Here is a 22196-nt window from a genome sequence, read left to right as displayed (position 1 = left end):
TTTAAAGTAGTGTAGGCATAGTTTGCTTTGAAATGAGCTGGCCAATTTTTTCCCATGAAGTACATAACATAATCCACTACTTACAGCACTCACTTCTTTTCTCTCTCTACTTTACACAGCACATGTGGTTCTCATGACGAGAGAAAAGAAGAGATTATTTTTCTCTCCTTTTTAATTAATCCATTTTGTACCAAAGCCATAAAAAGAAGGCAAAGATAACTTAGTCAAAAGGTTTTTTCTCTCATGACCTTCTCAGTCACAAGTTAAAATGAAAATTGCTTGGAATCAGAGGCTGGGTAAGGTAGTGAACTAACCGTGCATCTTTACGGGTTTGGCTCAATGCTAGCTCACATCAGACATATAAATTGTTTGCGGTCTCATCCTGAGCCTCGTCTGTACAAATCACAAGCTCCAAGAGGGCACACTGTAAGTAACCCATGCGGGCAGCTGAGAGAGGCTGGTGGGTGCAGGTGCTTTATTTCAGCTGTGGTCCTGGAGTCAGGCAGTCTCAGTATTTCCCACCAGCTCCTCATGCAGCCCCACTCTCAGCTCCTCCCTCACCTCCCAGCCCGTCTCCCTTCCAAAAATCCCCACTCCTCTTCTTAAAAAACCACATTTTTAATAGATGAACTTGACAAGGAGCACAGAAGAAACCATCTGCAGTGGTTAAAATGGGGCAGTTTATGAGCATCTGGCAGGAGGAAAGTGTCTGACAACCTTACAGTTGCTCTCCTGGCTAATAGCATTGTTAATGATAACAATATTTAAAAAATCAAACGCCTCACTGAATTATCACATCGTACTGCGTTATCACACTCAACCGAGGCAAGCAAAACCTTTATAAGAAATTCCAGAGCCTTAAAGGCTCTTTTAAGGCAGGAGTTGCTGTAGTGGAAGAAGAGCGTGGTGCTGTGAACTTCAGAGACGTTGCCTCCAGGACAACACTGGGGGAGCTTTCACACAGACGTGTTAGAAATTCTGCCCAAACCAGCTCAGCCCAAGTCACAAGTAAACCATAAATAGACAGTTATTCAGAGGGAGGAGAGGGAGCAAATAGCCAAAGATATTAAGATAAACAATACCTAATTAGTCAAATAGACTAAACATAAATAAAGCTGCATGCGTGTCTCTGTAGGCCCTCCGGGTCATTAAGGAATTAAGGATGCAATTAACAAGGATTAAGACATTTTCAAGAAGCTGAATTTATTATTTACATTTGTCTTCACTGTAGTGAGGAATTTGGAAATTTATGGGAATGATGAGTATGATATTATAAAGATAAACATTTCTGAAGAAGAGGTACTGGAGCAAGTTGAGAAAACCTGAGCTGATGAAGTTAAAAGAATCCAGGAGTGTTCAGAAGCCAAACTTCAGAACAGAGCAACTGGCAAGAGCCTGCCATGCGACTTTGAAAAACAAGGGTGTTTCCCGAGACTAAAGAATTTCCCTGTTCCAAAATATGAGTCAGAAATGAACAAAGGTAATGCCGACCCCAGGGCTGAGGATGTCCACCGTATGCAACCAGAGATGAGGTTAATTTGGGCGTGCAGGATCAGGCCAGCTGGGCTGCAGCTCTCTCCCCTCAAACCTGCAAAAAAGTCCCGACGAATTAAGGAAGCGGGAAGTGTCAGAGGGTTTTCAAAATGCTTTTGACAAAGCTCCTCACAGCAGAGCAATGGGTCAAATGACAAATTGTGGATTAGTACGCTGTGTTATAAATGGATTAAGCAATAGGAAACAAATAATCTCGGTACAGTCCTGCGTGACAATGGTAAATGCTAAACCCCTGGTGACTTAAAGGTTAACCCTCACGTCTTCCCATTTCCATTACATCTATTTGCTCATCGTGAGGTTTTATGAAGAGGCTGCCTGAAGAAAAGGGGGAACATTTGCCTTCAGGAAAGCTGGGTTCTCCTTCACTCCACCACCCCTAGGATGACACTGCTAGGCTGAACAGCCATGCCAAGGTTTGTGCTAACACATTATCCATTCTAATTTCTTACTATCAGGGACGTCATTTCACACCTTTCTGGCTGTGAATTTTCTTCTGCTGTGTCATCCTGCCACCTTGGAGCCTGGTCTGGAAAGCAGAGCAGGCGAAATGCAGAATGCCCTGGGTCCGGTGCTGTTCCTCGGATGATTTTTCACAATGATTTAGAGAGGAGTGACAACGTGTCGCTGAAGTTTATGCACGCTGCTAAGACTGAAGGGCAGCATAAATTATGGAAGATGGCGAGTGATTTCAGTGGATCACACGTATACACCCCAGGCATGTAAAATGTAGTCTGAAGAATACAACATAACATGCGCGTAGGTGAAATAACAGTTTCTTAACATGAAATGGCATTCTCTTCACTTGGTGGTTTCAGGAAAATTCAGTATAGCTCGTGGAAGGCATCCCTCCCACCTCTCCCAGGACGCAGGTAATGACACTTAAGCAAATAAAATAGCATGAGCCATGCTAGATAAACAGACTGACACACCGCAGGCAGTTTCAGACCTCTGATTTGGCAGGCTGTATCCCCTGCGTGGATATCATTGCTAAACAAGGGCTCTGATTTGGGTTTTGTTCTCTTGTTTGCCATAGCTGGAGCGACAGCTGAAGAGATCCTGGGAAAGCTGACGGAAACAGAGGCATGGGTGACATTAGGTATGGCGAAAGCATGAAGGGAGATGGGCCTTATCCAGCAAAACGCGCATATGCCCATCCTCACTGCTCATACAGGCTGCTTGCTCCTAGCCCTCGCTGCACTCCCAACTTGCTCGGTGCCTCTGCCTCACACGAAAGGCGCTCACAGGGCTCAAGAGCTTCCCAGCTCCCAGCCTGCGATGAGCCACCGGACTCATGACTTTTTCTTCGCAGTCTGAGTCTGCTGTCCAACCCCCTTGTCCCCCCGCTCATTCCTTCCCCACCTCACCGACCGGCCGCCCTTCCCTGGACTTACAGCACTGCCCCTTGCTAAAACACAGAGGTGCTGCCGGCTCTGCCCCGCAGCAGATGCTGGTGAACCTCCACGCTGGGGAGCATCGAGCAGGCAGAGCACCTTCTTGTGGTGTGCCAGGCTGGGGCGGAGGTGCCTCATTGCAGGACTCTTGAGGCTGCAGGTCCATGCAAGTCCAGGGTGCTCTGCCCTGTCCCCAGCCTCCCATTCCCACTCCTGCCTTTGCGCCAGTCCTGGTCTCGTCTGATCTCCTGGTCAGCTGGTTCAGGAAGTTAAGCTCGCAGAAAACCAATCCTGCAAAGAAACGTGCAGCCACTTTAGCTCCCGAAGCAGCTTACTGCAAGGTCAAACACCAGTGCCTGCCCGAGGGGCAAGCGGCGGGGGAGAGATGGGAAAACACAGCCAGAGGTAAGGATGGGATGGCAGCAGTGCCTATGAGGGCTGTTTGGAGCTGTCTCAGAAGCACACCCTTAGGCACCAGTCTGCTTGTCACCATCAAAACTGAGGCTTGTCTGCGCCTGTGTAGCAATGACAGCCTCAGGTTGCAAAGGCGAAGCTTTGAGATAAAAACCTACAAAGTTTGGGCACCTCTTTGTTTAGGAGACACCTCTCTATTTAGGAGCCCAAGGTCACACCTTTAGGCTTAAGCACTTAGGCCCCATGGGGAGTAGATAAGCCTTTTTTGGACGCCCTTTGCCTTCTGGTATTGCTGTTAAGGTCCATGTGCTGGATTTAACTAACCATTTTGTGATGTACATAGAAGAAACCCACACTCAATGGGGAGAGCGCAGAGAGGATTATCGCTCCGCTGTAATGGAGCCAGGATCACTCTGCAATGATGCCCAAAGTCATTCAAGGTCATCAAAGGATGATTTGAAAATGTTGCTTGCATTCTTGCCTGGGAGAGCAGAAAATCTGGAGTAAGCTGGGAAGGAGAGGGCGTCTCACAGGCATTGCATGTTTTCACAGATTAGCCCAAGCAGAGCTCCTGCTACTTCATGAGGAAATGCTGGAAGAGCAGAAAGAAGCCGGCACCACTGCTGCCTTCCGTGAGCCTCTCCTCTGCTCTGTTCCTCGGCCTGTCACTGCCCTCTCCTTTGCAACAGTGGGAGGCAGCATGGCCAGGCAGCATCCCCTGCCTGTAGGCAGACCTCTCTCGTACTGAGGTGAGACGCACAGAGGAACCTGTCCAAACCTCCTAGAAGGATAGAAAGCGGGAACCACTGCCCTGTGCCAGAGAAAGAAATCTACCCAAAGCAATAGTTTTGCAGGTGGGGGGTGGGAAAGAATTAACTGCTTCAGTTAGGGAGGACTCAAGGGGAAGGGAGTGGTAGCTTGGGTATTTTTCATCTAGACAATTAGGTCTGATCCTCAGGGCAGTGGGTGTTAGGCCAAGGCTGGAAAACTTTCCCTAAACTAGCAAAGCACAAAGCTTCCACACAGTGTGTGCTCAGCCCTAAGAACTTCCTGGTAACTCAGGTTATTGAGGCAGATTGTTGATCAGGATCCAAGAGAGGATTAGAAACTCTTTTAAGCATAAATAGTATTTGCAACTGTGTGAGTTAAGCAAACGGATACAAGGGAAATCAAACCTCACGCTTCAGGGCATAAACTGCTCTCTTGTGAGTCAGGATCAACCTTTTTTTCCTCTACGCATAGCATCTCATAATTAGCTAGGTGCTTGCTGTGGTTTTGATTTGCTCTGAAGCATCAGTTACTGGCCGCTGCCAGAGGCGGGATGCTGGACTAGATAGACCCGTGATGTGTTTCTGTAGGGCAACCCTTTTGTTCCCATATTGGCAAAGCTTTGTGGGAAAGCTTTGGTGATTCATGTCTTCAGCAGCTCCTGGTCTTACCGAACATTGGCCTTTCATTTCCATAAGCACTAAAGTCCCTCTGAATTGCTACAGAAATAAAAAGGCAAAGTTGCAGGAAGGGTTATTTATCTACACAGTGCAGACAGCATTTATTTACTAAATGCAAAGATGCTTTTAGGACCTGCACGGGTCATTTTTGCTAGCAAGAAATTAATTATTTTCTGTATTCCGTTTCAGCTGCAAAGAAGTCACACAACTTCCAGAAGGTTTTGTATTTTGAAAAATATATTTTTGTGTGTGTGTGTGCATATAGACATACATGTATGCGTGTATATATATAAATATAAGTTGGTCCAATAAAAGGGTTCGAATTACTAGCATTTCCTTACAAATTAAAGGCAGGCAAGGACCAGTAATGCAGGTGACAGAGCATGCACTAACAAAGTCTGCCTCTCCATGCTGCCTCTTTGATGTACCTCATCTTTGCCCTGAAGGAATTTCATTATCCTATGGTGAGCCGGTAATGAAATCTGTACTCAGAATCAAGCCTTCATAGAAAACGATATCTTGACTCTTTGTTCTGTACAGACTAGCTGTGTGTGGTAGGAATATGTTTCTATTTGTGTGTGATCTGAGTGATACTTTGAATACTGATCTCCAGATAAAAAGGATAGAGATCTAATTTGACAAAATATTAAATTCCTCTATCTTGCTTTATCTAACAAAATTCTGATGCTTATTATTGTGATGAATATTTGGGGCAATACTTGTAGTGTTCAGCATGTGTGAGAAAAATCTCTCTGTGGAGAATCAAATGGAGTGTCAAAGACCCTGATTTATAAAGAGTGCAGAGGGCTCTTAAGTACTATTTTTAGAACAATGCCGCAACAGATTTACACACAGAGAAAAAACCCTCCTCTACAGTCACTTAGGAGCAAAGTAGCATTACACTGCATAATAATGAGGAATTAATTGCTCTTTGTCATCACTTTTTATGCAAATTGCCATAGAACACTTGCCCAATGTGCATTTTACCTTTTAACAAAGAAAGTAGTCATGACAAACTAGACGAAATTTCATAAGCTAAAGACAAAAGTAGGTTGTACCGTACATAAATTGCAGCTAGCAAGTCTATTCCTTTGAGGAACTCTATCAACTTCCCATGAAAGTCCATTAAAAAAAAAAAAGGTTTCTTGGCCTACGCGTCTAGTTAAATTAAATTAAGTTCAATTATTAGACGACTGAAATGTCTTCTCATGGAATTTGCTTGTCACTCTTTACAGCCTTTGTTTATTTTTTCTTTTCGCTTGGGGTAGTCACCAAGTATCATCAATTTTTTGTTTCCTTACTGACCGCTTCGAAGCTTTTACTTGTATCGTTATTGAATTTCAGACATCGCAGGTTGCCAGTTGTTGAAAAATGTTTTATTGGACTTATATTTAGAAGTAAAAACAATATTATCAACCTTGTGTTTCACCTGTGTTTTCACAACATTTACATTTAGACTAAACTGACAATTCTTCAGAGAAAACCAGAACTGCAACAGCTACGGAATAGCATTTCCTTTCAGCGTAAGGAGAAGTACATAATAAATCATCTTTGTTCTACATGAAGCTTTAATTTTTTAGTCATTCTGCAACTGACGCTGCAAATTTGATGCAAAAATTACCTAGATGGCAGACCAGGTCAAAATGTAGACATCCTAATGGATTGCATTGTGTCAAAGCATTTTCTCCAGAAACATCTCAACATGTTTTCTTTTTCCTGAGAAACGTAGGAAGGGTATCACTGAGCAAGGGGTTTCTGTCTTGCATGTGCAATGAATTCATTCAGTGAACTAGTGGGTCTTTTCAATCTCTAGTTTCTACCAACTTCAAACATAATAGCGAGTTCCAACAGAGTCCCTTTTCTATTCATATGCTATTCGCAGCAGACCTTTGTAGTTCACAACTTCAAGTTAACATAGCAAAGAGCAGTTTTAAATCACTCCAGTAATCAGGGGTCACAATTATTTGCCACAGCTACAAAAAAAAAATCACACACACACGCTGCAAGCCAGTGCACTCTCCTTTCACCTCTAAGACAGAAAAATAACAGAGGCTTGACCTCTGCCTTAAGTGCTAACACTTCAGCAACACTATCTATTAATCAAAAAATATATGAATGCAGCTTATAAATCCCTCTGCATGGAAAGAGCCATCTTCACCCTTACGGAAATATGTTTTCTGTCCCGGTCCTTGCTTAAAGTGCAAGAACATCCTGCAGCCTTTTTGAAAAAAGCAAAAGCAATGGATGTGAGAAGCAATGAATCAAACAGTTGTTAGTTACGTGAGTGGAAACCCACAGATTCTTTGGGTCCCAAGTTCTTTGGTTAGTATTAGAGCTAAAAGCAAAATAAACTGCCCCTGCAAAAGCCAAAGCCTTCAGTATACTACTGAAGCACTCCAACCTCCCTCAGAACTGCACAGCGTCGGGGATTTAGCCTGGAATAACAAGTCCAAAATACTCCAGCATCTACTCCGAGGCCATCAGAGGCAGTGGGAGCCACTGTGCCAGCACGGCCACTGCATGCCTGCTGAGTGCCAGTACATCTGTATCCCCCATGTTCCCCACCTGTCCTCCCGCCGGTCCTTCTTTGGCTTCTGTTCAGCCAGAAACCGTCCCCAACATCCCCAAGCCTTCTTATGCTCCAGTCATGTTATTATTAAACTACACGACAATCAGACTTGCCTCTTAAATTTTACATTCCCACATGTTGCTGTATGTCACTTCCCAGCCCTCCCTCTGAAAGGCACACTGATGGGCCATGCCCCATAACACAGCAGCATCTACCACCGCCGGGCTCTGCCGAAGCTGGTGGCTTTGCACTCTGCTTCCTCCTCCCCTCCATCTCCATTGCTCACCCCCAGCGCCCCAGTCTCCTCTCCCAGTCCCACCAGCATTGCACTGTCTTCGTGGCTTCGCGTTTCCCACCATCTGCTACGTCCTGCGTGACTCATCACCAGAAACGCCTCCTCAGCTGAAGCAGCAGTGCGCTTGGCAAAGCATGCCTCCTCCTGCAGAGGCAAAGGGAGCGCGCAGCCGCCACGACGGCAGCCCGGCGCTGAGGACCAAGGGAGAGGTCGCCAGAGGCACAAGTGGCAGCCGGGCATCCAGTCGGACATCCCACCACCACTGCCAGTTCTGAAGAAACTCCTCGCGACTTCCTTGCAACAACAGCAAGATGTCCTCTGCTGCACAGTCCAGCCTGGAAGGAAAGAAATTTATTTGCACAAAGCCCGTTACAGTTATTCACCGCAAGCAGAATCACGGGCGCTAGAAAGTCAGAGCTGTTACCAACTCAGTATCTTTGTGAGTAATAATTACCTCAAGGCTTTTACTCTTAATTAGTGGATTTGGGTCTAGTCAGCCACTGGTGCATGTGCATAAACTCTCATTGACGTTAAAGACTATGTGGAGTAGAAGACTCCTTAAAAATAGTAATTTCTCCCCAGGGAAGAACGGGTTTTTTTCTTACCCATCTTCTGCTCCTTCCCAAAATCATGACCTTGAATTAAATCTTGCCAGATTACTGGTGTCCTGCGACATGTCAGAACTGGGACCTAGAATGCTCAGAAATATCTCTGTGCTCTTGAATGGAAAAAGTCTCCCGACTGGTATTTACTGTCTAGAGCACAAACACCACTCCACCACATCTGGATTAACCTCCGCGTGCCCTCCTTGTTCTCCAGTGCCAGACATTTTCCCTCCCTCAGCAGCGCTCAAGAGAAAGGAGCTTTTTTCTAACCCTCTTGTGCATCCCTTGATTTGCAGAAGGACAGCCTTGCCAAGGCAGATGCTTTGTCCGCACTCCCATGGTTTGCTGCAGATATTTTTCACTTTTCTGGATAACTGTAAAGACAGAGGGTTGTTGAAAAAATGGATTACAAGGCTTTTGAGCAAGCCGAGCTAAAACAAGGTTGAGCTTTGTCCACAACTGCCCTCAAACGACTTTTGGAGCCGATTTGCCTGCGCTGATTCTTAGTGATAGGGGAATATGAACGGAGGTTTAAGTATGTCATTATGGATGTCCTTGCTTTTGGAAGCAGACTCTGGGATCATCCTGACCTGCAGAATCAGGGAATTTGCCAGATTTGACCTTTAAAATGCGAAAAAAAAAAATAGTTTTACATTATATTTTAAAATACAATTCTAAATGCAAATTCTAAAATGTTACTCACAAATTGTGAATAATAATGAACATACTAAGTAAAAAAAAAATTGAAAGCAGTAATAGAGCTGATGAAGATCTCAGAAGGCAGCACTGATTTAAAGACAAAATGGGCAAGGACAAAGCCTTAACCTCGCTGGCTATCTCCAGGACTTGCTGTGGGCTGTGTTTGGACTGCCTCTCACGGCACTGAACTTCAAGACACCAGAAGGCTGTTAGGATTGTGTTTGCTCTGGGGCTGACAAATTCTGACCTTCTGTAGAACCAACGGAAAGAATAATCTTTAGGCCATTCATCCTATTTGTCTAGCATTGGTGTTGCAATTACTTTTCCCAAATTACTATATGTCAAACCAAAGTGCGGCAACCCCAGCAAGCAGGTGATCCGAACAGTTTACTTCTCCTTTTTTGAAAAAGATAAACACCAGAGAAGACCCTACCTTCTGACTTAGGGACCACAGAACAAGTTTTGGACATAATGCGTAAACCTTAATGATTCCTGACCCTCAATTTCTTGACATACGAAGTCAACAGCTCCTTAAATTCCCTATTATGTTGTCTGCATCTCTTTTTTTTAAAGGTCAGTGCCTGCCGTTTTTTCCTGCCTTGCTTCCTGACACTATAATTTTAGTCCCAGCAACAACGCTTTGTTAATACTTCAATATATTTCAAATACTGTATCTCACCAGCAACTCAAAATATCATGCTGGAGATCTGATGCTCTGTGCATGGCAAATGTTCCTTTGTGGAGCTTTTGATGTGATGTCAAGCCACGCTGCGCAGGCATTAAATTGTGGATCTTTGATATCACGCACCATGACAATGTCTCCTTCGTAGCCGTCACAGTCACTGACTCAGGGCGTGCTGTTCGTACTGTCGGCGCTCCTGGAAACGCAATGTACCTGGGGCGTGTTAGAATCTGGTTGCGAAAAGACATATGATGCCTGTAGTATAATCAGTAATCAACTGTGAACTTCTTAATCACTGCAAAGAAAATGATGCAATTTCATGAATTCTACCTGCACAACCCCAGGAGAATATGTGCATAATTATCAATAATGACTCAGATCTGTGCGCAGGACCAGGGCTTATCCAGGAAAGCTGATCTTTTTCACCCAAATGCTGCAGGGTAAAATGTACTTCGGAAGGAAATGACAATTTCCTCAATTAAAAACCGCACGATTTGTCCTTATTTTTCCTTTTTCACTCCTTCATTACCATTGTAAAGATCAAGTTGCATAAGATCCACTAACGTGTTGCTCATTCTTAGACTCTTTGAGTCAGCATGGTTGAAGCCGAGACTGCAATAAAAGTTGCTCTGTGCAGTACTTTCCTCTCTTCCCGTAGCACTTTAAACTAGGAATTACCTATCACCAGGAAAAAGCAGTTTGTTTTTATAAATAAGTGATTGAAATACCTTGCAATACACAGAGCTCTCCAACAAGTGGCACTATTAAAACTATTCAAGTTACGAGATTGATATGCAAATGAGATCTCAGAAAGGGATGTTGGGACATGTTTTACAATATTGGATTCCATTTAAAATCTTTTAAATTTACATATGAAATACGATTGAAATAGACATCCATAGTTCAGATATTCTGGAAAGTTTTGTGTTATCCGTAAGGAAAACACTGAAAAGTAGGTCAAGTGCCGTAAGCTCAACCAGGCGGTCCTCTCTGAAGGGATGAAGTCACAGCAGTGTGGAGGAACCACCTAATTAAGACATTAGTAAAGGCAACGTGTAACCAGGAAATTTGTCCACAGAGTTGAGCTAAAAGTAGTTGCTGAATGTGTGGATGTAGCCTTTTCTCGAGGATAGCATTGCAGCGTTCACGGCAAGTTATCCCTCAAGTATTCACGGGGTAACTTCTAAATTGTACCTCTTCACATTTATTCTTACCTTACTCTGTTGTTGTTGCTTGACAAATTGTGGATCGTTTTGAGAGACCATACATGACATCCCTTCAAATAATTCATACTTGTCTGGAATATATGTTTGGCTGTACTTGAAGAAAAATGGTCCAGAAATAGTTACATATACAAAAATTGAGGCGTGGAGATAGTTGATTGCAATGGAAACAGGATCAGATTGGATTTGTTGCTGGAATATATGCAGTTTGGGAATGAATTGGGAGGCCAATGCACTAAAATGTAGAATACCTGATACAAAAATAGCATTTTTAAACAGTAGGTTTCATTCGGTTAGCATAATATTCCTTCTGTCTTTGAAAATCAACTCTGCCAGTTTCTTCCCAGTTTTCTAGTGTTATATAGAGATATAACGACCATAATAAAACCACGACCTGAATGATATACAGGAATCTGAACTCTGTCTTCCATTATGAGTTGGTCACAAAATTATTAATAGTATTTGGGTACCAAAAGCTGCATAGAGGCGCTTGGTGAGTTTTCAGAAAGCCTCTGTGCCCAACTCCTGCTTGGCTCTAGCTTCTGTCACTCAGTGCCAATCTCTGTCCTGCCCAAGCGTGATCTGCTTCACACTGAAGTCACTGTAAATTTTATACACAGGGTAAACAGAATAATAAAATCTAAAATGGACGTTTTCACTTTACGCTTCTGTTAAGCCAAATAGTAACATTCATTTCAAAATGTCGGCCAGTAAGATAAATGGCAATTATTGCGCCCTTCAGAAACGTGCGCTACGGGCAGAGGTGTATACAGAGTGCTTTGTTGACTTTTCTTTTCGGCCGGCTTTGACTACCTGGTGCCGTATCTCCTGTAGTGTGTTGTAAATAACAGAATATGTGCCCTTTGAATGCAGTGGCACAACGGGCACGTAGCGTGTCAACTAAAGCATTACAAATGCTGCATGGCTTATTTTTATCTCTCCGTCCTTCTCAATATAGTATCTTTATCTCTCACGCCAATACAAAATTATTTTTGTGTCTCTAGGAAAAACAAGGCAACAAGGAGACTCTTGTTAACTCTGCTAGCGTTTAAACACATGACAAGTCCCCTTACACACTGTGGGACTCTTCACGTGCTTAACACTATATATGTCTGCAGAACCGGAACCTGAATGGCCCTTGCGAGCAAGGCTTTATATGAACATTACTTGGAAAGGGAAAGTGAAGTTTGTGAGTCAAATTCTCCAGTGGGGTGCTATTCTGCAGCCACATGTAGCTGGGAAAAGTAGGGGTAAAATGCTGCTGAACTGAAATGCTTTTCACTTTACACAAGCGGACAACCGTGCAAAATGCAAGCCAGGGGAGAACTATGCTTTTGAAAAGTGACAATATATTTGTCGTTACATACAAAGAGTTGATTTTGTGTTGGCAGACAGCATTTGCAGTTTTCTGTAGTTTAGCAGACTTCGAGAACGCAGGTAGCCCGATGGAGCTGCTGCAATTTCAGGAGAAGACATCAGTGAAATAACTTCACAGAAATTGCTCCTCGCTAAAAGATACGGAAAACACTGTATTTCATCTGTCTGTAGTGAAAGGGGGGAACAGAGGACGAAAATGTACAATAAAACCTGACATAAACACAGAAAAAATAACAAACATGTACGTTAATTACCGAACGTGCTTTTGTTAGCAGTAGGTCGCCATCATTCTTTATTGACATTTACTGCAACTGCAATTTCTCTTTCAAGACCACTGACCCAGGAAAATGTAACCCTCTAGTTATCCAACACCCTTTAATTAGAGATGTCTCCCGAGATAATCTCACTCACGGCCCCCGTTGCGAATCGTTTATTTTCTAACTTTCCTTTTTATCAGCCGTCTTTCATCTTTACGTTTTCCTGCCCTAGCCCGGCTGAGGAACGCGGGCTTGTGGAACGCGGTTTATCCATTTACCGGTTCTCCCAAGCGCATTTCACGTCTCGTGGCATTTGGGGTCTCGCTCGTAAGCGCTGGCTGCCGGCACCGGGGTAATTTGCAGGAATCGCAGCTTTCCGCTCGGCGAAAGGAGCCATGGCGCCGGGCCTCGGGGGGGGGAAAGGGCTCGGGAGCAGGCACCTCGCGCCCGCCGAGACGAGGCAGAGGACAAACCGCCCTCTCACGCTGGGAACGCTCGGTGGGGCTTTGTTTTTGTTTTTAGTCTCGGGAGCGCATCTCTCCTCCTGCGATGCTCGGCAGGGCTGACTCACGGCCGTCGGACGCCTGCGGTCGGCAATGTAAGTAGGACGAGGCTTCTCTGGGGGCGGAGCGCGTGATGTGTCCCCGGGATCAACACCGAGGCTCCGCCGGCAGCGAGGGGTCACCGGGTGGGTATTTGTTCGCCCTGCCCATCACGCTCTTGCCCACAGCCGCCCCGGGGCGACGCGCCCTCGCTCGCCCTCCGCACGGCCAGGCCTGCTGACGGTGGCGGGCCCCGGCCTCCCCCACGCATGCCGCCCGGGGCGGTGCACACCGTGCCCCGCCGTCGCCGGCGGGGCGGGGACGGGCCGCGCCGGTGGGCCTCCTCGGACCGCCGCCGAGGCCGGTGGCGCCGCCGCCCCCGCCGCCATGGCGGCCGGCGGGGCCGCGCGCCGCCCCAGCGGCCCCTCGCGGCGGACTACGGCTCCCAGAGCCCCCTGCGGCCGCCGGCGCGAGCCCAAACACGGGGTCCGGCGCCAGCGGCGGCACGCGCGCGCGCGCGCGCACAGGCACACACGCGCGCGCACACACACATACACACCCACACGCACACACACACCCACACACGCGCGGCCCCCCCCCCCCCCCCCCGGCCGGGAAGAGCGGGAAGGAGGGAGGGAGCGAGCCCGCCCGCCTTGCGCATGCGCCGCCCGCTCCCGGCCGGAGGGGCGGGGCGGGTGGAATGTCAGCGGCGCCGCTATTCGCGGAGCGGCCGTACGCCGCTTTCTGTGCGTAGGGGCCGGGGCAGGCGAGGGAGCGGGCGCTGCGCCGTTGGCGTAGCGTTATTGTGAATGGAGCGGGCGGCGGGGCGGGGAGGATGATGTCAGCCTGCGAATGTCAACAATGTAGCGATTGAGGGGCGGGGGCGGCGCTGGGCCGGCGCGCGCGAGGCGGCGGGCGGCGGCGGGCGCGGGCGGGCGGGCGGCAGAGCCGGGCAGCAGCGGCCGCGGCAGCAGCGCAGCGCCGCCTTCCCTCCTCCGCCTCCGCCGGGCTGCCACCGCCGCCGGCCCCGGGTGCCGCTCCGGCAGCGACAGAGCCGCCGCGGTGCCGCTCCCCCCCCCCGCCTCCCTCCCTCCCACCCTCCCTCCGCTGCGGCTTTCTCTCCTCCTCCGGCCCCCTGCCAGCCCCTTCCCTCCCTTCCCCCTTTATTTTTCTCCGCAAGACTTTGGCTCTGGAAGCAGCTCGTTCAAAGCAACCGCCATGTGATGAGCGTCTGGGTCGGGGTTTTTTTTTTCCTTTGGGGGGGGAGGGCGCAGGTTTCTGACCGCAGAGAAATACTAATAATTTCCGAAACAACAGCAGCAGCAACAACAAGAGCAACCCCCCTCTCCCCAAACCTCCTCAGCCGTAACAGCCTTCCCCCCCGCCCCGGGCCCGCTCCACCCCGCCCCACGGCCTCCCCCCCCCCCTTCCTTCACTCCCCCCCCCCAAGGCTGCAGCGAGAGGGGCGACCCCCGAAAGTTGCGCGGAGGGCGAGGTGAGTGCGCCTGTTCCGCGGCTCGGCAGCCCCGCCGGGCGAGGGGTGGGGGCGAAGTTCGGGGGGAGGCTGGACGGGGGGGGGGGGCGGGGGGCAGTGTGTTTTTTTTCCCCTCCTCCTCCTTCCGAAGCAGCTGTTGCGCGGGGTTAGGCGGGGGGGCTGCACCCCCGCCCCCGGAGCGGCCGCGGGCTCTGCAGGAGTGCTTATTGCTTATTCCTTAAAGTGGGAAACACGCGCGTTGCGTAACGGGGAGTGCGCGGCAGGCGCCGAAGTGTGCGTGTGTCCGTGCGCGCGCCCGTGCGCGCTCCCTTCCGCGCTCCCCTCCGCTCCGCACCGCCGGGCGGGCCGGGAGCCCCGGGGCAGCCCCCTTCGCGAAGGGCCGTCCCGGCGCCTTCCCCCGGCCCGGCCCCGCCGCCGCGGCCACCTGCAGCCGCTCGGGGCAAGCGGGCACCGCGCCGGGCGTCCGCCGTCCCCTCTGCGTCCCCCACCCCCGTTTTTAGAGGTTTGGAGAGGGATGTGAACTCCGATAACAGTTTCTTGGATCGCGAAAACGTAGCGTGTAGGCAAGGCAGCGCGCCGCGAAGACGCTGGCTGTCATGAAAGACGCGAAGTGTGAAATCGTGCCTCTCCTTTTGTGGAGCAGGCTATTTTTGTAATGCGGCGGGTGTCTTGCTTAAAACGCTTCAGTTACCGTGAGATCGTTGTGCCCTTGTTGCTGAAGCCCCGGCAGCTCCGGAGTAAACCGCGTTTTTCACTCTTTAATAATAAACGTGAGGCAGGGATGACATCTTACTAGAATCACTCTTTAGGATGTTGGAAAGGTTGGGAAATTACAGTGTTGCTGTTTGCTCTAGTTGAAGCCCTGTCAGTGTTTTCGTAATGAAAGCCCATTTTCGAAGACTTTGGAACTGTCGCTAAACTTGTGCATATTTTAATTCGGTATTCTGGGGCTCGAGCTAGAAACAAGTCGGTTTTTTCAGGCTGGGAACTGTCTGAGATTCTGCTGTAGACGGTGGAATGCTCAGCAGTTTGAAGAGGGTGGTGGTGCTTGGGTAAATTGACTTCTTCAGGTATGTAAATACTGAAATTTGAGATAATTGCGTTTGATGAGATGGATAGAACAAAACGATAAGGTTGTGTGTTAAGCTGTTGTCTACGGGGCTGTTGTAGCAACAACCTGAAACTAGTGTTTTAGGAGTCTTTACATCTGACAGGTAGAAATAAAATTCCACTTCAGATGTGGAATTTGTGTTCTTCTAAAAGCCTGTGTTGCCTTTTGTATCCACCCGCCTGCCCCCCGTCACAGGGATCCGGGCACTTGTGCAGCAAAATGGATCGGCGTTGTACTTCCCTGCGGTGTATTGAACCTGTGCTTTCAGCATCGTTTTTCACATTTGACTCTCCAGCTTCAGAGGCTGTTCTGAAGGTGCTCTGCAAGAAATGGAAGGAAGCCGTGACTAATTGGAAAAGTAGAGGATTGAAAAGTCGGGATCATAGGTCTAGTTTTCCTGTTAGTTTGCTCTGTAGCAACTGGACGAGCCGTTCAAACGGATGTACGCCAGTATGCTGAGCTGTCAAGTGGGCAAGAAAGGTCCCTAGCAATTTTGCAGATAGGGTGGTTGTCAAGATATTTAGAGATCTTTTGCAGAAATGTTCCACAGAAGCACAGTGTGCATTTGTGGGCAATGCTGGGCAACTCTGCTGTGTAATTTGTGCTTAAACAACTAAATTTTTTGAAAACTTTTACAATTGTGAGGATTGGATGGGACGGGTGCACACAGAAGGTGCACGACTGATGCACATGCTGGCAGATCCCGACTGGTTAATCATCAGCAATTGTTTATGCCCGGGTATCTCACACTGGGAAGCAGCGCTAGGGCAGGTATTCCTAGTCCTTTTCTGACCTGGAGGCACATCTCAAGCATGTGTTGGTAGTAATGCCGTGCACACTGGCAGGATGCGCCGGTGGTGTAGGTGGGACACCCTCCTCTCCTTCGCTCTTTGCTTTCTGTCGTTCATTTTGCAGCAAGAAAACATTGGCTGTTCGCTCTTCTGTGCTGGGCATGAAGGAAAGTTAGAGATAGCACCCAAGTTGCTAGCTGAGAATAACGGTCCAAATCTCAATAAATAGGCATTGACATAGGGCTCCGAATATGAGGGGATTCTGGTAAATTTTCGACATTGTAGAAGGCCCCAGAGACTCATTGAAATTAATGAGTTTAATAAAATCCTCGTACTGTATAGCAATTTTGCGTATGTCTTTATGTGCGTGCATAATTAATGACAAAGGGATCTGAAAATAAAACCCTGTGTAGATGATGTGTAGTGTGAAATGTGTGACGGAAGTTGCTTGCCTTTGCTTATTTTAAAACTTTCATTGCTTGATTTTCTGTTCTGAAGTGCAATAGCTATTTTTCTTAACGAGGCTGCAGTGTGATTGCCAGTTAGTTATTTTCCTTAAGGTTTTCTCTAAAAATATCACCAGCCATGAAAAAAAAAAATCAGCCATCACTTTTTTTTTTTTCGTTTTAAAAATCCAAGAAGAACAAAAAGAGGTGTTTTCTCATTGTGTGCCTGTGATGTTCTTTTTGGTTAGGATTTCACATACGCACAGATGAATAGGAGACCTCTTAGAGTGTAGCTAAGAGACGTTTATGGCACTAAGCTGAAAAATGAGATGTGTAACATTAATATATGCAAAGTAATAATTTTGGTAGTAATGACATTTTTATGTAATAAACGGTGTAAATTGAATAACATTGTGTGACGTGAACAGAGTCTCTTGTGATTTTAATTTAGGTAGTATGAACATGGTTTATATCGTCAAATCAAAATGTATGTGCCTTTTTACTCGAAGGAATGCTCTCTGAATGACTTCTCAGTTTACAAGTTGCTTGAACATACCTGTGGTGTTTAGCAGATCTGACTTTTGTTTGAAGGCATGCATGCTTCCTTCTTTTACCTCTGAAATTCTGAATTTCCAGCTCGGCTCATTTTGGGTGTGATGGTTGTATGTTAGTGGTTTCTGGGTTGAACTATGTTAGGGGAAATATACCGGTCATTCCATTAATGTGTTGAAGAAAATTTGGATTTAAACTGAAAGCTTTCTCTAAGTCCGAGTTAGTCCTGCTGCTTTCAGTGCTCCTCCTGACTACAAATGCTTTAAGAGAATGTGGAAGAGAGTCTTTCTGATACTACAGTTCTTTACTGATATTTGAGGAGGTGCCTAAATGGTTTTGTCATAGTAGCTGAATGGACACATTTCTACCCCCAGTAACTCCCTAAGGTTCTCCAGAATAGTGCTCAAAATGCTTATTCAGCTTTTTACAAAAAATGGTCATCATTCCTTTAAATTCAGCCAAAAGACATTAACCTTGGCAGCTGCCTGAATAGTACGCATTCATGTGAAGCTTGCATCAAGAAGATGTAAAATGTATGAATATAGCCAGCTGAGTTGCAATGTGTTAGTTTTGCTTTTTAGTTAGGCAGAAACATCTTTGTAGTGGATTGAAAAGAGCGCTACTTACTGTGCCACTCACTCTTGGAATATGAATTGTAGTTTTAAAGCAGGCAAGCAGTGGAATGCATACAAATGCCTTTGTGGCCAGTGATGGACTCGAAGCTCCTGAGTTACTAGAACTAATGGTATTGATCAAAGAGCAACCGCATGTTCAGAACAGGTAAATAAAAAGGAACAAGGGAATAAGTTCAGAAAAACCTTTATGCTAAAAGTTTACGTGTACGGCAGAACTTCGATCCGTCAAAAATTGGGCTCAGAAGACTCCTGTGCTTGATTGTATTGATCTTTATGCAGAAGGAGCCACAGCAACAACCTGCAGAACACCAGCTGCGCTGCACTGGCATCTCAGCAGATCGATAGATGTGTCCCCATTTGGCTTGAAAGCGGTTGCCTGCAAAAAGCTCCTAATGCGGTGGGGGCTGAACTGCAGATCCTGCGTGGGTGAGGGGGCTGCCAGGCGTGCAGCCCCTCTGTGCGTAACCCCTCATCCCTCCCCGATCTCCTCTGCCTCTGCTCCCCCTTTGCTGTTTACACCTGCTTGGTGCAAACCTGCCCTCAGAGCCAAGCTGGGACACTTCAGATTCAGTGCCTCAAAGGAAGAAGAGAACGACGTGGTGGTGGCTGCAGGGGCAAGAGGCACCGGGACCTGAGGTACGCCGTTTTCTTCTTCTTCTTTCTAGTGTGAAAGGTGACCTAAAACGGTCAGATCCTCCCAGACTTATTCCCAAGACCTATAATTTGCATACGGCTTGACTGATAACTTTCTCTGCTATTGTATCAACGGAACAGATGCTTGAAAAGCTGTTAGGAATGAAAAACCTGGGATTTTCCACTTTACCCCTAGTAGGAGTTGAAATGGAAGCTAGAAGCTTGTTTTTTTGCTCCTGAGCTTTGAAAATACTCAGCCGGGCTGTGATGGGTAGATGGGTTTTGGTGCATAGGTTCAAAAGGAGTGTCCCCACTAAGAAGAACAGGAACTGTTTACTGCTTGTCACCATGCAAGGCTTCTGGGCTGTGGAGCAGCAATTTTGTTTTTTGAAAAGAGGAAAAGCAGTTATGTCTGTTTAAATAAACAAAATGACCCTTGAGACTTAATCATAGCTACTTATTATCGCTGACATCCACTGAGATTTTTTTTTTTCTTTGTTAGCGCTTTAAAATTTAAACCTGAACTAGGAAAACAGGAACTGTAGGTGTGGAGATGTTCCTTTACCCCGATTTGCATGCAGCCTGTTTTTTATTTAGTGGGTAGGTGTGTTCAGTGTATGTGAGAGCAATTGAACATGTCAGCAGTTTCCTACAAGCTGCTCTTGCTGACTCACGTGTCTGGTGCAGCTTGGAGCTACCCTCGCTATAAACTATCCACAATAGGAGGCGCAGGCAGAGAGACCGTCAGTGCCGAGCCGTTGTTCAAAGGTTCTTTTCAGTTCTCTGGTCACTGCTTTGCTGTGGTTTTCTTTCCCGGTAACATCAAAATACACTGTCATTTTCCCAGGCTGTTGTTCTGCTAGGTGCATAGTGTAACGTAGAAATTCATTGCACCGCTGCAGAGGTTGTTCTCGAAGTGCATCTAGATGCTACGGACGTTCAGCGGGACTAAACCTCTGGGGTTTATTTTGTTTCTTTTTTTTGTGAATGGGACGTTACCAAAAAAAAAATCCCACCGAGCATTGTTCCCAATTTGGGTATGGCAAGTCCAGCGTATGAATTCTATTTTCCCTTGCCAACTGCAAGCTGTACAGTCTCCTACCCTCCACCCCTTTTTATGGCAGAAATCTTCTTTAAAGCCAGCAAGGAATTCTGATTAAACTTTAAAAACCTGGTTTTAGTTATCTTTAATTTTCAGAATTTTGCTATTTCTTACTCTGGATTTTATCTCCTGTGTGGCAATAACGCTGGCCGTTAGCGTGAAAGGATTCCTTCGTTTGCATGAAGATGAAAACTCACGCTTTTGTACAACTGCTTCTTTATTTACAGACTCTATTCTGATTACTCATAAGGATCCTGAAATGATAGCTTCTGCTGACTGATGATTTTTAACTGATCTTGTTGTTGTGGTTATTTTTTTTTTCTTCCCTCCTTTCTTTTTCCTTTCTTAGTCGATCACAAAAGCCTTTGCAGAAGCGGACTGAATTATCCATCTGCAGTTCTGGATTTACTGTCACAGAGTTTAGATTCGTAGTCATCTTTTGTGTATTTTTCTTCTTTTTGTGGAACGGGGCGAAAAATAAGCGATCTCTAAAACTGTGATAAACAAGATCAGCTGGTATAAAACAGGCTTGAATAACAGTAAGGTGAGTTCTTGTCACTTGTTTTGTTTTTAGTCAACTACTTCGACCAGTAATGAATAGAAAACCACATTGAGAGCTTTGTAACACATGAAGAAAATGGGTATTCTTGGTTTCCGCCAATACAAATGACTCATCAGTATCAGTAGGGTTTCTACTTCTAATAATAAAACTGTGGAAGACCTTTAAAATGTGTGGTTTTGGCCCCTACTCTTAGTGAAAGGTTGGAAAATATTACTTTGAGCTTTTTTCTTTTTTTTTTTTTTTTTTAACTTATGGAAGCTTTAGTGATTTGCTGCGCAACAATGAAAGATCTCGTACCCTCCAAAACAAACCTAATTGTACCACTGCTTGCGGTGCTAAAACCTTCCCCTCTCCTGTCTCCTCAGTGTTTTGCGTTTCACCGCAGTGAGTATTGCCGACGCTTAGCCTCGATGTCAGAGATGCGCATCTGGAAAATATCTATTTATGTCGAGTGGGGGAAGACTTGGCACACTACCTCGTCTTGCCGAGCTGCTGTTCTCCACCTCTGTTCCACTCCGGTAAAGAGAGAACAGTAAGATTGTTGAGTGACCTGTATTGCTGTTTGAGCTGGGGTCAGAGGATTCGGAGAGGAACGTAAACAGAAAATAGGGGTGGAAGAATAAACGACAACTGCAGGATGTGTCTGTCATTACCTAGGAGGAAACGCATGTCTCCCAGTACTGAAAGCGATACTGAAAAAAGAGCAAATCAGAAAGTGATCTATTAAATTCATCTCTTTCTCTCTCTTTTTTTTTTAAAGTAATAGTTTTCAAATGTGCTGGCATCCTTTCAGCTGTTTACCTATGAGGCTGAAATCTTTTTGTAAAGATCCTGCCCTGTGTTCAGTGCAACGAAGCAACCCCTAGCACATACTGCATTTTGTTTGAAACTGTACCTTGTAGAATGCGAGGTTATTTTGTTTTCATATAAGCAGAGCATGCCCTCCATGCTGTTATAGTATATCAAATTTTAATTCTTTTATGCAAGGTATTCTACTTTTAATAGTAGTCCAGTCAGCGTCTCCTGATCTGCCGCATTAATATATAGTGTTGCTGCCTGCTTTCAAGTTGCCTGTGTTGTTATAAGATTTAAAGACTATAAATGAGGCAAAGCTAGACTTTTCTCCCCTGTTAGAGTGAAATTTCCAACATTTATGAAACCTCTGTGTTTGCTTTCTCTATTGTTGCAATATTTATACTAGTGAATTATTCCTTATAAGGATGTGACGGTTCTTTGTTTCTTATTATTCTATTTTAAAAGCAGAGTGTGGTTTTTACAAAATCAATTCTGGGGCAGATCCTCAATAAATCTAGACGTATTCTAGCTCCCTCAGTGTCAGCGGGCATCTTTTACCACTAAATATTTAAATATATTTATGTAGTTAATTTGGATTGTGCTGAAATACCTTTGTTAGTTTCTTGTGTAACCAGACTGTGATGGAGAATCTTTGTCTTGTAGCTTCTTACTGGGAGAGGCGCACTAAAAATAGAGGCGCAGAAGCCTGTGGAGATATAACTTTGAAACATGTGAAAATCCAGTTGTTTGTTACATGGCAACAATAAGAGAGATTTTACTATTTTCAGATCGGTATAGCAGAAAAGGCCAACTTCCAACTTCAGAGATTTATTTATGGACAGTTCTTACTGAAGTTCACAGAAGAATAACTGGCAAGAACTGCAACGTATGGTGTCAGTGGTTATTCAGAGTTCAAGAGGACATGGGTTCAGTGCTCTGATTTCAGCTTGTCTTTAGAAAATCTTGCCATCAGAAGTGTCATGAGGGTTGGGTCATGAAGAATGAATAACGTGTCCAC

General features: G+C 46.0%; 1 protein-coding gene and 2 long non-coding RNA genes across 4 annotated transcripts in view; 1 reads left to right on the top strand and 2 right to left on the bottom strand.

Moving 5' to 3' along the window:
- Positions 1-6091: 6091 nt before the first annotated feature.
- LOC143157962 (uncharacterized) lies at positions 6092-9883 on the bottom strand. Its single transcript, XR_012994881.1, has 3 exons — positions 9655-9883; positions 8547-8650; positions 6092-8006 (listed from the first exon to the last, which is right to left on the bottom strand). It is a non-coding gene; the product is annotated as an uncharacterized LOC143157962 (long non-coding RNA).
- Positions 9884-12207: 2324 nt separating this feature from the next.
- Positions 12208-13303, bottom strand: LOC143157961 (uncharacterized). Its single transcript, XR_012994880.1, has 2 exons — positions 12793-13303; positions 12208-12422 (listed from the first exon to the last, which is right to left on the bottom strand). It is a non-coding gene; the product is annotated as an uncharacterized LOC143157961 (long non-coding RNA).
- Positions 13304-14501: 1198 nt separating this feature from the next.
- The window catches only part of BACH2 (BACH transcriptional regulator 2), a 196470-nt gene continuing 188775 nt past the window's right edge, over positions 14502-22196 (top strand). The window contains exon 1 of one of the 2 annotated variants that reach the window (XM_076333234.1): positions 14502-14551. The gene's annotated coding sequence lies outside the window, so the exon portion shown is untranslated. Of the gene's footprint in view, positions 14552-20810; positions 20902-22196 lie in introns of those variants that run through there. The other variant, XM_076333235.1, reaches the window with a different exon arrangement.

The sequence above is a fragment of the Aptenodytes patagonicus genome, chromosome 3 (genome assembly GCF_965638725.1).
Source record: "Aptenodytes patagonicus chromosome 3, bAptPat1.pri.cur, whole genome shotgun sequence".
NCBI lineage: Eukaryota > Metazoa > Chordata > Aves > Sphenisciformes > Spheniscidae > Aptenodytes > Aptenodytes patagonicus.
Note: the sequence above shows the minus strand (reverse complement) of the source record. Positions and strands in the feature narration are given on the sequence as shown.